General features: G+C 38.6%; 1 long non-coding RNA gene across 1 annotated transcript in view; it reads right to left on the reverse strand.

The window, feature by feature from the left end:
- Window positions 1-714: 714 nt before the first annotated feature.
- LOC146695954 (uncharacterized) overlaps window positions 715-15,700 on the reverse strand; it is a 73,205-nt gene continuing 58,219 nt past the window's right edge. The window contains exons 2-5 of the long non-coding RNA XR_014923650.1: window positions 9,479-9,522; window positions 5,568-6,740; window positions 2,813-3,242; window positions 715-1,763 (exon numbers count right to left, since the gene is read on the reverse strand). This is a non-coding gene — a long non-coding RNA (uncharacterized LOC146695954). The remainder of the gene's footprint in view (window positions 1,764-2,812; window positions 3,243-5,567; window positions 6,741-9,478; window positions 9,523-15,700) is intronic.

Raw genomic sequence — 15,700 nt, forward strand, 5'->3', positions numbered from 1 at the left:
CAGACCACAATAGCTGAAAGCACCTTCAGCACACTTGGATGTGATTCTGAGAACAGTTTATAGATCTGCGCCCGATGACCTGAGTTGTCTGACTGGTCTGTAAACTGTAACCACATCAGCGATGTACTGGGGGCTAAACCACTGAGAGCCTTAAGAACTAATGAAAGTATTTTAAAGTTAATTCTATATTGCACTGGGAGCCAAAGAAGTGCCTTCTGTACTGGGGTAATGTGGTCAGTACAGATACGTGTAACTCATGTTTGCTTTTGAGCAGCTGGTGTTGATTCTCAGCTTCCAGTTCCTGTGTTTCTGTCCTTGAAACGCTTTTATGCTTTCATCCTTTTATGGTTTTGATCAAACTTTCATTTTTGACCCATCATGTTTGTCTATAGTACGTGAGTGACCAAGCCAGAGGTCATTCAGACCTTTCAGGTTTTTATTTTTCTGCCATTCAGAAAACAAAGCAAAACAGTAAGTCACACACTGCCTCTTTCACTGTTGCTCTATAATTCAGCACCAGTGTTTTTAAAATTGTTTTTTATCAAAGACTGAAATAGCTCAGTGCTAACAGTGTCTTTAAAGGCTTTTAAAAAGAGTTCAGACCGAGCTCTTGTCAAGTTTTACTACCATCTTGAAGAAGGTCAGGGGTTGTTTTTCTTCACTGACATCAACATGTACCCCCCCCCCCCCCCACCCTGTTTTTTATACTTTTTTTTTCTTCTATTCAAAGACTTGGTGGTTTCACTCCACAAATTACTCCTTATTCAAAAGCAGTGTTTGTGTTCTTCACTTGTGAATAAATGTTGGTGGTGAACTGTACAAGCTTCTAGCATATAAACGGAAGGTAGGCTCTCTATGCTGCTAAAATGCAGAGATAGGTTGTGTGTGCTACTCAGGGCACAGCTATATCCTTCAGTCAAGGTTTGCGCCGGTTCCACAATGCAAGACCAAGATGTGGGAAAAAAGGATTCTTTTACTGCAAGTTTTTCCTCTTTTTTTTTTTTTTAAATTCCATCAACTAAATGACTGCACTTCAGGCAGAATGTGCGTTATCATTAAATAGCTTTAAGGCAAGGACCACTCATGTCATGAATTTGTACCTTCAATATCTCTGAAAGATAATGATTGAGGAGCTTGAGAGATGCATCAATTTGCCCTCCTTGAAATCACTGTATTTTATTGAATTGACACTTTGTCAAGGCGTTTTCTTCAGATCAAGGCATCTATAGGCTCCAACTCTGAATCTTTTCCTAAGTAACACTTATAATTCTATGTCCCACAGCTCAAAGGTCATCATAGGAAAATCTAATCGTAGAAAAACTCCAGAAAGAGGATATCAGCACTGATGCTAAAGGCTTTAGAGTTAGTGTACTGAAAAAAAGTGAAACTTTAATAATAAAGAAAAAGCAAACATTAGAAAGATGCAATGGAGATATAAAAATATACTCCCGCATTCTATTTTAAATACATCTCCACTTGAGATTAAATGTTTTCCGGACATGCAGAAAGTGTCCGTGTATAGAATATCTCCCATATACACCCATTTTAGAGAATCTATAGCTCTTCTAAGGTCTTCACTTATCTATCAAAGCAATGACTTTTTGTACTTGTGTCCTGACACAAACGTTCCTGTGGTTTCACCCCAAACATAACATTTTTGAGAGGGGTGAAAGAATTCTGGTCCTCACGTAGCCCTTGGTTCCTCTGGTAGAAACATAGGTAGAAACTTAATTCCTCTAAAGGATCTTCCCTGGGGACAGTTTCTGTGGAGACAAGAGCATACACAGTCTACTGGTTTTAATTCTCACAAGATAATCAATATCATCTCCATGCTATATGCTGTGTTCCATTCAGACTGTCTTAGTCTAAAAGTAAGCAATTTTTAAAATAGATCTTTATGATTGATATGATAGCTGTCTGATGAGGCCAACATGTAAAACTGTAACCAATACACAAGTACTTATCCACTTTCGCTATTGAGTTGCTGTAGATCTACTCTCAAAGCCTGCAGAGGCCACACTGAACGAACTGCAGTGGCCTCATGAGAATTCACGCTTTTTTGTTTCTCATTTTCCACCAATTATGTCCTGGAGACAAACCCAAAGACAAGGCTGAAATAAATACAGAGCAATACAAACACTCATTTGCTTTGTTTGGCTGAAAAGAAACACTCACACATTTTTTTTCTTTGCATTTTGAGATTTCTGATTGCAAAAGTAGTCAAAGAGTATAAAGGAGTGAATAGGAACTCATACATTAATGATTTTTTGCTTTCACATTTACAATAAATCCTCAATACGCACACATCATCTGGAATTCCTAAATTCCTTAAAAAGTTCAATTCAACAGTGTTTTAAAGAGACCTTGTCATGTCAGGCTGGACAATCAATGATTTCCCTCTGGCATTAACGGTTAATCAATACTATTGATCGGCCAAGTAGGAAGACTTCAGGAGTTCATTCACTTGCATACATTTCTGGTTTTGACTTGGTGAAGCACTGTCCATTCTTGATGAGGTTTTGGCATTACAAGGCCAGAACCTAATAATTTCCTTATTCCAAATTAAATATTAAAGAGTAATTAGCCACAGGCTTCAATTTCCTTTTATCATTTATATTTTCAGGAGGCTTAAAATAAAAATGCTTTAAACTTAACAGCCAGTTAAGATTAAACTGTGGCACCACATGGAAGCACACAGTTTCGGGATTTTATTCATGCAGTCTCTTTTCTGCATTTTTCCAATAAAGCACAAAGGAATTGGATTTAATGTCTTGTATACCATATATTTGAAGGTGGAAATTAAAAGCTATACCTCTCTGGGGACATCTCAGGCCCTCCAAGGTATGGAGGCCTATCTCCACCCACCACCACTTCCCCTGCCAGTGGCGGACTCCCGCAGACGTCGGTGCTTTGGTGGTTCTTTGTGTCCGGGGATGGGCGTCCAGGTACACACCGGCTCACCCCTTGGCGGCCGCTTATCGGGGCCTGGAGCCCGGGGCTCGCTCGGGCCACTTCGGAGGTGGGGTGCCCCCGGCCTCTCGGCCTGGGGCTCGGTCACTCAGGCACGGCTGACTGCCGGCGGAGCTCACGGGCGCGTCACTGCAACTCCCCCTGGCTTCTGCTCCGCGGCTGCTGAGTGACCCCTCATCTGGGACTCTCCTCAGCTCTTACTGGGACAGTGGCGCGGCTGCCCCTCTGTTGGTCTTCCTTGGTCTCTTGTGTTCTGGGGTTCTTTGTAGCAACTGAAAATAAAATAAATTCATAATTATAATAAAGGTCAATCAAATGGACCAATATGGCAAGGCCATGATGATCCACTTGGTAAAATAAATCTGCTTGGCATCTTTCTTGGCCTTAAGACAACAATTCTGATGGCTAAAGATCCAAACGGGACACAAAAAAAAAAAAAAAAAAAAGAAAAAAAAAAAGAAATTAAAAGCTATGTACATTGTTTAAAGCATTTTCACTGCTTTCTCTCCACTATATGTATATTATACACAGGCCTTTTAAGAAGTGGCCCATAAATTACTATTAGATCAACATGATTTTACAGTTCTATGGACAAAGCAGTTACAACGTTTGGGCCTGTTGTTGTTGATTACAGACTGTAGTAGTAGTGTCATTGTCAAAAAGGCTATATCAAAGAGTGCTGTATCAAAGCTTATTGAAAGTTGACCAGAAGGGGAAAGCTTAATAGGAAAAGATGCACCAGCAGCTGGTATAACCAGGATTGTATGGAAAAGATGATTCAAGAACTTGGGAGAGCCTTCCAAGCAGTGGACTGTGGCTGATTTCAGTGCATCAACAGCCACTATGTACACAGCAGCTTCAGGAGAGGGGCTACAACTAATGCATTTGTACGGAAAATGTCTATTGTACGTCTATTGCAGCATAACTAAGGGAGGATTCAGGGTCAACTGGTCCAGCCCTAACTATATGCTTTAGCAAAAAGGAAAGTTTTAAGCCTAATCTTAAAAGTAGAGATAGTGTCTGTCTCCTGAATCCAAACTGGAAGCTGGTTCCACAGAAGAGGGGCCTGGAAACTGAAGGCTCTCCCTAAATACTCTAGGAACAACAAGTAGGCCTGCAGAGCGAGAGCGAAGTGCTCTAATAGGGTGATATGGTACTACAAGGTCATTAAGATAAGATGGGGCCTGATTATTTAAGACCTTGTATGTGAGGAGCAGGATTTTGAATTCTATTCTGGATTTAACAGGAAGCCAATGAAGGGAAGCCAAAACAGGAGAAATATGCTCTCTCTTTCTACCCTACAGATAACCCAATGGGGTACTGTCAAGAGGAAGATGAGAAACACAAACCTTTTATAAAATGGTAGTATTTGAACAAACAAAACTCCTGTGCCATCGCCTGAACCTGAAGTCTCATTGTGAAGCCTCAAGTTTCATCCTTTGCCATGTTGGGATTCTGACCAGACATGAGTCATGAGGTAGGCCCACTCTAAAGGATACCCTAATTAGTCATCTTTAGTAACTCTAATGTGGACTGTAATATTGAGTGTAAATGAATATCATGTTGTCTTTAAGAAGAGTTGAAGTTGTTAAAGACAACATGAACCAGAACAGTGTTTTCTAAGGTCACAGAACAAGAGAGGGAAATGGTTGCTTTCCCAGGAGTTTTTTGTTTTTATTTATTTTGCAACCATAGCAGTGGAATCCTGTCGGACTTTAGAAAGGCAGTAAATTTGAAATCTAGTAGACCAAACAGCACTGTCTGCAACTGAAATCAAACAAATAATTTCCTCATTAAGTTGATGTGAAAAAGAGAACCTAAATAGAAGTACAGTACATTTCTTTGATTTTCTTTTTCAAAACATGCTATAAAGAAACTGTATTGACAACCAAGAGTTTAGCCCAGAGGTGATGCTGAAGCTGAGAGGTTCAGGGAGGTTTTTTTTTTTTAACGCATTAATGATACATCCATCACAATGACCTGAGGACTTACTGTGCACCTCATTGCACCTCATTAAGTAAACTCAACCATGTTTTCTGTGGATGATGTGTGCTACAGTGGTGCCATGACAAGGACAGGGCATTTTTATGGGTAGCTTCAATGTGAAAGAAAAATAAAATAAATAAAAAAGTCATATGAGCCAACACACTGCATAGATGCTAGCAGGTAAATCGACTGCTGCATTTAATGATTCAATTTCAGATGATCATAGTAGCACATGAAAATGTTTGCCAGAACACATTTTGGGCATATAGTAGATGTGGTGATATGGACATCTTTAACAGATTTGGATTTTTGTAATATTCTGTTTTTGTGGTTGCGCATGTTAACATCCTATCCAGACTTATGAAACTGGGACAACCTGTTATGTGCGTGAACCACTGTGTGCATACATCTTATCCAGATTTATGAACGTGATCAATTACAGCCAGGTTGTACAAAAAATAACAGTACAGCTTTTATTTACTATCTATGATACCCGCTAGTCAGCTGAAAAATAGCTAAAAGCTTAAAATATTTAATGTAAAATCACATTTTGTGTGTATAAGTGGCTGACTTTCTCCACAACAGTCAACTGATATAACTATTATACTCACAGTGATGTCAGGTCATCTGCCATTGCTGAATTAATTCAGCTGTAACATATATATGTATACAGCAATGTGAAATATGTCCAATGCAAGCTTTTCTTGTGTTGGCAGCATGTCACTGGTGTCAGGGATGTTGGCTTTGATCCAGGGGCACAGCAGGTATCTCAGGTCCACAGACGGCCTCCCGCAAGAGGACCAATAAATCACCAGCTCTGACCTTTGCTGGCATCAGAAACCTCAGTGCCTCCAAATGCTAGAGATGAGAGCAAGATTGAGACTTGGAGAAGTGATGATGAACAGCAGATGGCTACGCTCACTACACACACACACTACTGCATGCCACTCACCTCTTTATCTAGCTATATGTCTCCCTCTCTGCATTTGGCCCTGTTAGGTTTACTAAACTGTTTTTCAAATGGATGCATTCAAAAGCTTTCCACCTATTTGGCATGCCCACATTAAAAACATTATAAGAGGAAAACTGTCCAGCAAAAATTAATCCAAGTCTTGATTTGAAAGGTAATAGCTTCCTGTGTATGAAACTGAAAAGTTTGTTAAGCAATTGGCTAAACTGTAATCTAACCCTACCCCTAAGAGGTTCATCCATGACCTGGTGGACACTAACAAGTTAAAGAATCGGGTAAATGTTATGCCATAATACCATTTGATCTGTTTTGATTACCAGTTGAGCTACTATTTAATGTAGGCCAAAATATTTCTCAGAATGTAGGTGCACAATTAGGAAGCTGGGGATTCATTTGACTCACTGAAGTTGGAAATGCAGAGTGGCAACACCAAACCCGATGCTACAAACCAAATTGGTGGTTAAGAATGTAAAGAGTAGTAAAACTATCACATTTTATAGTTATTTAAAGCAGTGACCATGGTTTTGCCACTTTAACACCCTGGTGAAGAAAGCACATCATTGCTTATACCATTTCAGACAATTAAAGACTTTAAACTCAGGGTGCTCATGAACTTCTACACTTGCACCATAGTGTGGGAGTATCACCACCTGGATGGGGACCTGCAGCTGATGAGACCAAAGTCCAACCTTCCCAATCAGCAGGACATTTACAAACAATGCCGATCTAGAGCCAGGAGGGTTCCAGGGGATTCCAGCACCCCAACAACAGTCTGTTCTCTGTCTGCCATCAGGGAGATATCACCGTCTGCTGGCTGCCAAGACAGAAAGAATGAGCTGGAGCTTTTACCCTCAGGCCATCAGAAACTGTGACTTAAGACCCCCCCACCCACTACTGAACTACTTAATTACTCACTCCTGGACTATGGTTGTACCACTAGTAACTGTAACTGTAGTAATGTTGTCTGTTATTACTTAAAAAAAGGAATGTTGATTACAATTCTTTTCTAACTGTATCTTCTTTTTAGTTGTGTATAGATCTGAAAATTGTTTTTAGAAAAATAATCTTCACTCATCCCAGCCTGAATGCTCGGTGCACACTCCTACGGCCAAAAATGTTCTTTCCAATGACCGCCATGAAACATATATTTTGCCCTTTTTTTTTTTGCCACGCTTTGGATCCCATTCTCTGACATGTATTTGTTTCTTTCAGTGTAGCTCTCTAACTGGCCCCACTGCCCTCCCTGGCTCTCCCTCTCCACCGGTGGCAGAAGATTTCCATATGCGAGCTGTCATGGCCTGGCGGATGCATACTGTCAGGCGGGCGTGTCGTGCCCAGCATGGAGCTTGGCTGGGCAAGATGGAAGGTGAGCCAGCCAACCACGCCACACGGCTGGTGGCCACATTAACCCGTACGTGTCAGAGTGTGCAACACTGACGAGAGGTTGTTGCTCTGGTGTTGCTACATACGTTTGCTGTCTAACACGTCCTTCTTTTCTCCAGCACACACACATAGATTAGAACCCCTGTGGTGCAGAGAGTGTATACATTTATCCTGCCAGTAAAAAAGGGGGTGGGGGGGGGGGGGGGCAACACGAGGTCTGGGGAATCAGTAAAGGGTAGAGAACAGAGAGAAGACTGGGAAGAACACAGAGGCTCTTTAAATAAACTCTGTATGGGTTGCATGTAAAGTGCTTTCCACATAGTTTCCAAAGTAAGGGCATCACAGTGAAGCCTGGAGTGTCTTTCTTTTATGTGTTTTGTTATTGTGCACTGAAAATGTGGTTTTAATAGATTTTCTCACTTGATATTTTGTGTAAGAAACAAAAAGAAGCAGAGAAAAGAAGTGGCAGCTAAGTAGAAAAATAATAAAGCAAGATTTTGCTGAGCTCAGTTTCTTGCCCTGCAGTTTCCCCTTACCTGCTTTGATGTTCAGACCAATGGTAAATGATTAATCGGGTGGCTATAAATATAATGAGACTGATCAGACAATGATAAAACAGGAAGTCGAGCACTACAGGAAGAAATTAAGAGCAGATTAAATGTTGGAATGGATTAGAAAGTAAAAGCTTCTTTCTCTTTTTATGGGTTGTTCAGTGACTCCATCAGGGATGTTTTTGGAAGCAGGTTTCATTTTGCGTCAGCCCCCAAACATCTACCAGGATCCTAGGTTGACCCAACAAGCTTTAGGACTGAGTTTAGGATTTTGGTTTTAAGTTTACCCCTTTTTATTATTAAATTTATTCTTGTTTGGAATACCCAATGGAAAAGCCTTCAATAGAAACACAACATCTTGCACACTCCAAAAAAAACTGTTGTTGGATGAACACAATTTAATCATGGCACCTTTTTCCACGTGATTTAACGAAGTACAATAACCCATTTTTGACCATGTTAAACCAACACATTTGGCATTTGGTGGCTTAATGTAATCAGATTACGTTGGATCAACGTAGTATACTTACATTGACTTGAAGTGATTTATTGAAGTATGTAAAGTGAAATTTGTTTTAATTCATTCTACACAAGTTAAAAATTTAGGAAAACACAATGAAATCTTATTGTTTGAACAACTACTTTGTTAATCAAGGCAATTACTGCTAGTCTTGCTTAATGAACCAAATTGGAGGTTGGTGATTTCATAGAGACAAACAATCATTTGCACTTATATTCATGGATAATTTAGAATCACCAATTAATCTAACTCTAGCTGTATAATTACACACAGCAAACCAGCCAGATTGTGGATTTGAACCCAGGCCCTTCTTGCTGTAAGGCAACAGCACTAACCATCACACTATCAAGCTGTCAATCCAGGTTTAACAAAAGTGGGAAAGCTATGATTAAAAGGCTTGATGCAGAATTTTCTGTACGTTTTTGTCCTTGACAGGTTAAACCACAATAAATAGCGATAGCATACATGTGGTGTGGGTGTAGTTGTCTGCCTCAAACAAAACCCAATGCAACCCTAAATGGATCACTGGTGACCTGGAGGGTGTTAAGAGCCAAACCCATTTGGTACAACCTGAAATCTTGTTTAAGTATATTTATTTTTAAAGTTTTTCATTTTTTGATCTCCTGTCAGCATTATTAACATGTGTTTTGTGTGTCATACATTTGATTCACAGGTTCAAGTCTAAGACATGATGGCCTATAAATAAAAGCCTATTTCTTGCTAGTAATTACCCCTAGCAGAGTGACGTGAATGTTTTTGCCCAGATGACAGCTTGTATTTACAGGAAATTCAATATGACAAGAACTCTGCATCACTCTTGGCAAAACTGTCAAGCCACTGTTTATTAGGTGTAACTATTCCTAATCAATGCATATACGTAGGCTGATAATACATGGTGAAACCTGCCATTAGCTTATTTAGAACCAAGTGGCAGTTTCATTATATAAAATCAAGATTTCCTCACATTCCAGGTGCTATTTCTATAATTTAAAGTTATGAATAAGTAATGTGGTGCTATTAAATATATGCATTTGTTTTCACACTGCATTATTCACCAAACGAGTAAAAAAAAATATTGTGTTAACTATAAGTACTGACCTTTCCATCACACCCTCCACCAGGCAGATCTGTCAAGATGGCATCTGAAAATAAAACAAGACAGAGAAAGCGAGAAATCAGAGAATGATGTTAATGCCACATGGAAGATTTGGAGCGGTGACTCATGACTAACTTCCCAACGACGATATCAACCAGCTGTCACCATGGCGCTGACCTTTACTGTGGCCCAGGGTGACCAGCGCTTTAGCGTCAATGTAAACCTGACCCCTGACATTTCCACGGCTCAGTGCCATCGTGAGGGAGTGAAGGGGGGCAGCAATCAGGAGAAATGGATGTGGTGTGTGCATGTGTGTTTCAGCAAGATGGATGAAGAGCATACAAAGTTCATTACCATCACACCTGCAAAGAAACACTCAGCTCCACTGGTGTCTGAATTGTTAAGGTCATTCATATTTTTGATGTCCTTGTGATTTTGAGACACCACAGAGTCTGAAACTGACAAGCAGGGGAAGAGGATGAAAAATAATTTCTTCAAGTGTGTCTCCTCTCTGTAGAGGTCTGCCTGGAGCTGGGTTAATGAGGACATAATTGATTGGGGGTTTTTTTTGTGTTATTTTGAAACTCTTCTCCTATTAAAGAAGCTTCTAGGTTCTAAGGCATAAATATCATTATATCTACAGATAAGTACACATGTTTAAACGTACAGACACAGAAACATGCAGACATTCATTTGAACATACACACATCCATACTTGTATACAGTTGTAAAGTATGGCCCAAAATAAAGCGGAAAGATTAATGGAAAACTAACCTATAAAAGTGTGTTTTCAGTAGCTGTTTAAAACAAATCACAGAATCAGCCAACCAGCCTTGAGGAAGGCTGTTCCAAAGTTGGAGCACCATAACCTCAAGAGCACAGTCACCTCTGGTTTTAAAATGAGAATGTGGCACATGTAGAGTTTTACGTGTTAATAACAGGATTTTAAAGTGGATTCTGAATTTTACTTAAAGCCAGTGAAACAGCACAAGAATTGGTGTGATATATAAAGGCAACTAGTTTTTGTTAGCAGTCTTGCTGCTTGTTTTTTGCACCAACTGGACGACTGAGCAATGCAATACACCTCAAAAGTACAGCTGTGTATCATCTGCATAGCAATGGCAGAAAATCCCATCAAACCTTCAAGTAGATGGCCCGGGAATAACATTTCTAAAGAAAACAGAAAACAGGTCCAAGGATTGGTCCCTGGGTAAAAAAAACACATATGATTGGTACAGAGGAGGACATACAGTGGCTTACAAAAGTATTCGGCCCCCTTGAACTTTTCCACATTTTGTCACCCACTTTTCAGTTATTTATTTGTAAAAAATGTTTGGAATCATGTATGATTTTCGTTCCACTTCTCACGTGTACACCACTTTGTACTGGTCTTTCACGTGGAATTCCAATAAGATTGATTCATGTTTGTGGCTGTAATGTGACAAAATGTGGAAAAGTTCAAGGGGGCTGAATAGTTTTGCAAGCCACTGTACATTGGTTAATATGAATTCTGAGTATCTGTGTATATATGAAAGTATGAAAGCTATTTGAGAGCAGTACCATTGACGCCAACCCAGTTTTGAAATCTCTTGGTAGGAGTATGCTTAACATGGCTTAACATGTATCATTACCAGCCACCAAGACAGGTCTCACAACTGTTTCTTCTCGGGGAAAAGCAAAAGGTGCGCCAAGAAAACTGATCATAATAGAGTTTTATTAAATTAACATGAAAAAAGCTTCATCGGTTTCCAACAACCACAAGTTGAAATCTAATAACTCTGATCCAAACATGTTTGACAGCTGTATACGGATCAAAAACTTGGCCCAGGAAGATAAACTTAAATGCAGACAAAGAGCTAAGACTTTGTCACCAGGACTAAACTCATGCAAGTCCATATAAATATTCTGTGAACAACAGCAAACACAGTGAACTTGACTAACAGTGAAGCACTGGCTTTATTAAGCCTAGCTGCAGTTGCGGAAATATGGAACAGTGTAGACTCACCAGTGCATTGCTTGCATTTTCTCTCAACTTTGCTGCCTTGGGCATTGCCAACAAAGTTAAGCAGAGTAGAGCAAAAATAAAAGTGCATAAGCAGGAGAACTACTCTTCCATCCATGCCAAACATAGCATACCATGACATTAGCTTTCCACCCGTTTGCACTCAGTATCTAAGTTAAACCCTGCATCTTCACATTGAAACCTATGACACACACCAACTGATCATGGTGCTACGTCAAATGCCAACTAGCCATTGTTTCTCTAAAGCTGCTAGAACTCTAGAACACCGATGGAGCGCTGACTAATACCAAGGGGAAATGTTATCTTGGTACAGTATGCTCCACCTGAAACCCCCTACAACAGGATAAAAACAGCAGTAAAGGTGAGATGATCTCTTGTTTCTCTTCCTAGTTTTCAAGTAGAAAATAGAAGTAAGGAAGTAGCCATCTATGGAGCAGATAATAAAGAGTGTGTGTGTGTGCGTCCACATGTGCAAAAAAAAAAAAAAATGTATATACCGCCTTAATGTTATTCAAGTTCTATATCTTCTTTTTTCATGTATTTAAATTTTTACCCCCAATGCTTTAAGGCATTGTATTGATTTGCCCTTTTAAAAAAGGGTTTCCTTATTGTTTGCAGCTCAGTTTTTTTTTATACTGTTTTAAATGTGTGTGTATATGTATATATATATGTATATATATATATATATATATATATATATATATATATATATATATATATATACATATACATACATATCATTTAAAACCAATTAATAGCTTTATTATTGCTGATGATGACTCAGATGATAATGACAGACAGTATTTTATCCAAATAGAAGCAAAATTTCCAAGATGTTGACACTAATTGTTATGAAGATTATAATGATGGCATTTGATTGGATGATTAAAATTATACAAGAGTGGTGGTATTGATTGTGATGAGTGTAAAAATGTTAGGGATGATGATGATGAGACTTGGAATGATTTTGATTACAATGATAATCATAATCTGATGATCGTGATAATCATTCTAATGAAATGATGATGACGCAGGATTTGTTTTATTTTGGAAATGAGAATTATGAATCTATAAGCCTGAGATCTCTAAGTCATCACAGGTGACAAAACTAACCTTAGACGGAATATTGGGAAAAACCAAATGGGCTTTTTAGAAAAAAGGAAAGTTATTTTTATATAAGCCAGAATTGTTGCTTTCTTTGGTTCATTATTAATAAAACTTGAAAAAGAAATGAATAAACAAAATTACTAAATATACACATTCTGTTTGCCAACAGTTAGACTTGGGGTTTTAACCAATTATGATTTCCTAGGAAAACATGATGGGGAAAACCGAGCGGACATGCCAGCAAGAGAAAAGTGAGGGAGTCAGAAAGGATAGAAGGAGAAAGAACATGAGGTGTAAAAGCAGCCAGAAAAAGAAAATGTAAGTGATATTAGTCCCAGGGATAGAGATAAAAGCTGTATTGCAAGAACCTAATGGTGGTCTTCACAAGAAGTACATGAATCACAGTCCTCGCCTGAAGTGAGAGAGAGACAGAAAGAGAAGGAGAGAGAGAGAGAAATACATATGCAGTTTAGTTAAGTGGAAAGACCTTTGAAGTAGTAGTTAGTGAGCTGGCAGCTTCGTCGTCCTTTGTCTGCCTAACACCTCTGACAAAAGTGACCAAAGAAAAGGAGCTAAAGTGAAAGAAAAATACTAATTAACAAATATTTAAAAAACAAACAGAAAAGAGATAGACAGTGTAAGCACACACTTCAAGTATTTACCGCTTTGATTTCATTCAGATGAATGTTTGGTGGGTTTTTGGTCACGGTTCTTCAAAGTATCCAGAATAACAGCAAAATGTGGTATCTGCTGAGACACGGCCTCATGGCAGTGAAACAAACACAAAAGCAAGATAATAAGAGAAAATAACCCCCCCCCCCCCAAAAAAAAAAAAATGTTCAGCAAAACAGTGAAGGAAGGTCAACAGTCAAGGTGGTGACATGTTAGCTAGTTAGCAAACACTAGACGATTTTCTCAGGCAGGAAGGTTAGTGTTGTGATGTAGGTTACTGTGATGTCATGATCAGAGATGGGCTGTAACAAGTATGGTGAGGAATTAGTATTGCAAAAAAGTAATTAGATTACTGTTACTTTCCCACTGTGCTACTAAACTGTGATTCTGTTTGTGAGAGTGTCACATGACAATGACGTACGAGTCTGCGATGTCCATGGCAGCAACAAACAATGGATAATATGCGGGAGAGAGTATGACCATGTAGCGTTTAAAATTTGAAAGTACTTACATTACTTTGAGTTTGACTCCATAAAAAGTGACAAAAACATTAGTGTCCGCTGTACACTCTGTGTGGGAATAAAACTTTCTTTAGCAAACAAAAAAATCCCCGCCACTGACATGACCGCTGCAGCACCGAGCAAAGCGGCACCGGCCCCTCTCCTGCAAAACAGGTGACAATAGAGTTAAGAGCGACAGGACTCAGTGCTGCTGAATCTTTGATTTGATTTATTTTTTGCTGTGTTTTACTTGCATCTACTTGAAAGAGTGAGTGTAAACACAAAAAATATTTTATTTTATATGCTGGAATATGCAGAAAAAAGGTTTAAATGTTAAACAAACTTCTTCCAGTCAAAGACTGTTGCATATAATTTAATTTTTGCTTGATGCAATGTGCATGAAATTAACAGATTAAAACTAAAAACAACTTAAAAGACGTTTTAAAAAGAGGCTTTTTCATGTGGTTCAATTTTATATGATGAATTATGCAGAAAAATTAGAATTGGGCTGAAAGGTCTATTGCTTTATTACGTATTCAGGTTGTGTAAGCATGTTTTTATAGAGTAACTAAAGTAAGAAAGTAACTAATTACTTTTTGAAAATAAGTAATCAGTAAAGTAACGGGATCACTTTCTTGGAGAAGTAATCAGTAATTAGTAACTAATTACTTTTTTAAAGTAATTTGACCAACGCCGGTCTTGATGCTGGTTTCTGTAAGCTTGTTAAAGTGGTTTCTTTTCTATTAAAGAGAACAACTTATCTTTGTGTAAATGTATAAACAAACTTCAATACTATTTTATGACCTACAGTAAAACAAGTCATAGTTAACATTCTCACCAGTTGCTGGCTTGTTAAGCACACTTTGCATCAGCATTCAGTTCATGATTATGACAAACTTCTTAATGACATTAATGAAATAATACTGGAAGCTCATATGCTTCTTAAATGGAATGGATATCATGTCACTGCTTTATTGTATGTAGGATAATTAAACTGATATTTAGTGCTTAGTATTTAAATTGACAGTGGATATAATTACATTTGCCCTTTGAGGTGTACAATAATGTGAAGCAATTACGTTATTTTAAAAAAATCCAGAATATAATAGTAACATCAACATTTGGTTGCTGATGTTACAAGGGAAAATGTCACAAACTAAAATACTGTGACAAGTAGTGAAAAGTAGATAAGGACTGTGGGTACTTAACTACATTTTCGCTTGGCCTATGGGCATTTTGAGGGCTAACATAATAGCCAATGCTCTTCCAGCTTGTTTGTTTGCCATAAGTTGTGGTTCCTTTTATCTTGGTTAGTGCTACACATTTAAACATGTAGAAGCATACACGACAGCACTTGCTCTTGGAAGTTCCTGATTTTAAAAAAATTAGGGTGAATATACTTCTAACCTCTGGAACAAAACATGTAATGTCACATTGTACCTCAACTCTCTATGTCAGCGTATCTTTTAGTCAAATTACCTGCAACTTTTGAGCGCACTTTGGAAATTTGACATAGTAAAGTGCCCAGAATTGGATTACATGACATACTGCCCACACACACAATTAATGACTTTCACTTAACTGAAGACATAAAAATGATATTTATGTACACATAGCCCACTGGAAAGATCCGACAACAATACAACCCACAACTCTATACTGTCCTCTCGATTCACTGTTCTCTCAACTTGGGCCTGTTGTTCTGTGAATAAATCTCTGGAATTTGAAAATGACAAGGAGGAGATTTATGAAAGCATAACTGTCTGATTCTGGTGGAATTTATAGTGCAGAGCAAGGGATATGCAGATGAGTGCAAAGGGGGTTGCAGGTATGGGCAGATGTGTTTTTGTGTGTGTGTGTGGTATGACAAAGGGGCTTACAGCACTTTTTTAATCATTTGAATGTTATTAAATGTGACCTAG

Source organism: Copadichromis virginalis, linkage group LG13 (genome assembly GCF_057382275.1).
Source record: "Copadichromis virginalis isolate Kocher_CV1m ecotype Utaka linkage group LG13, C_Virginalis_male_GT1.1, whole genome shotgun sequence".
Lineage (NCBI taxonomy): Eukaryota > Metazoa > Chordata > Actinopteri > Cichliformes > Cichlidae > Copadichromis > Copadichromis virginalis.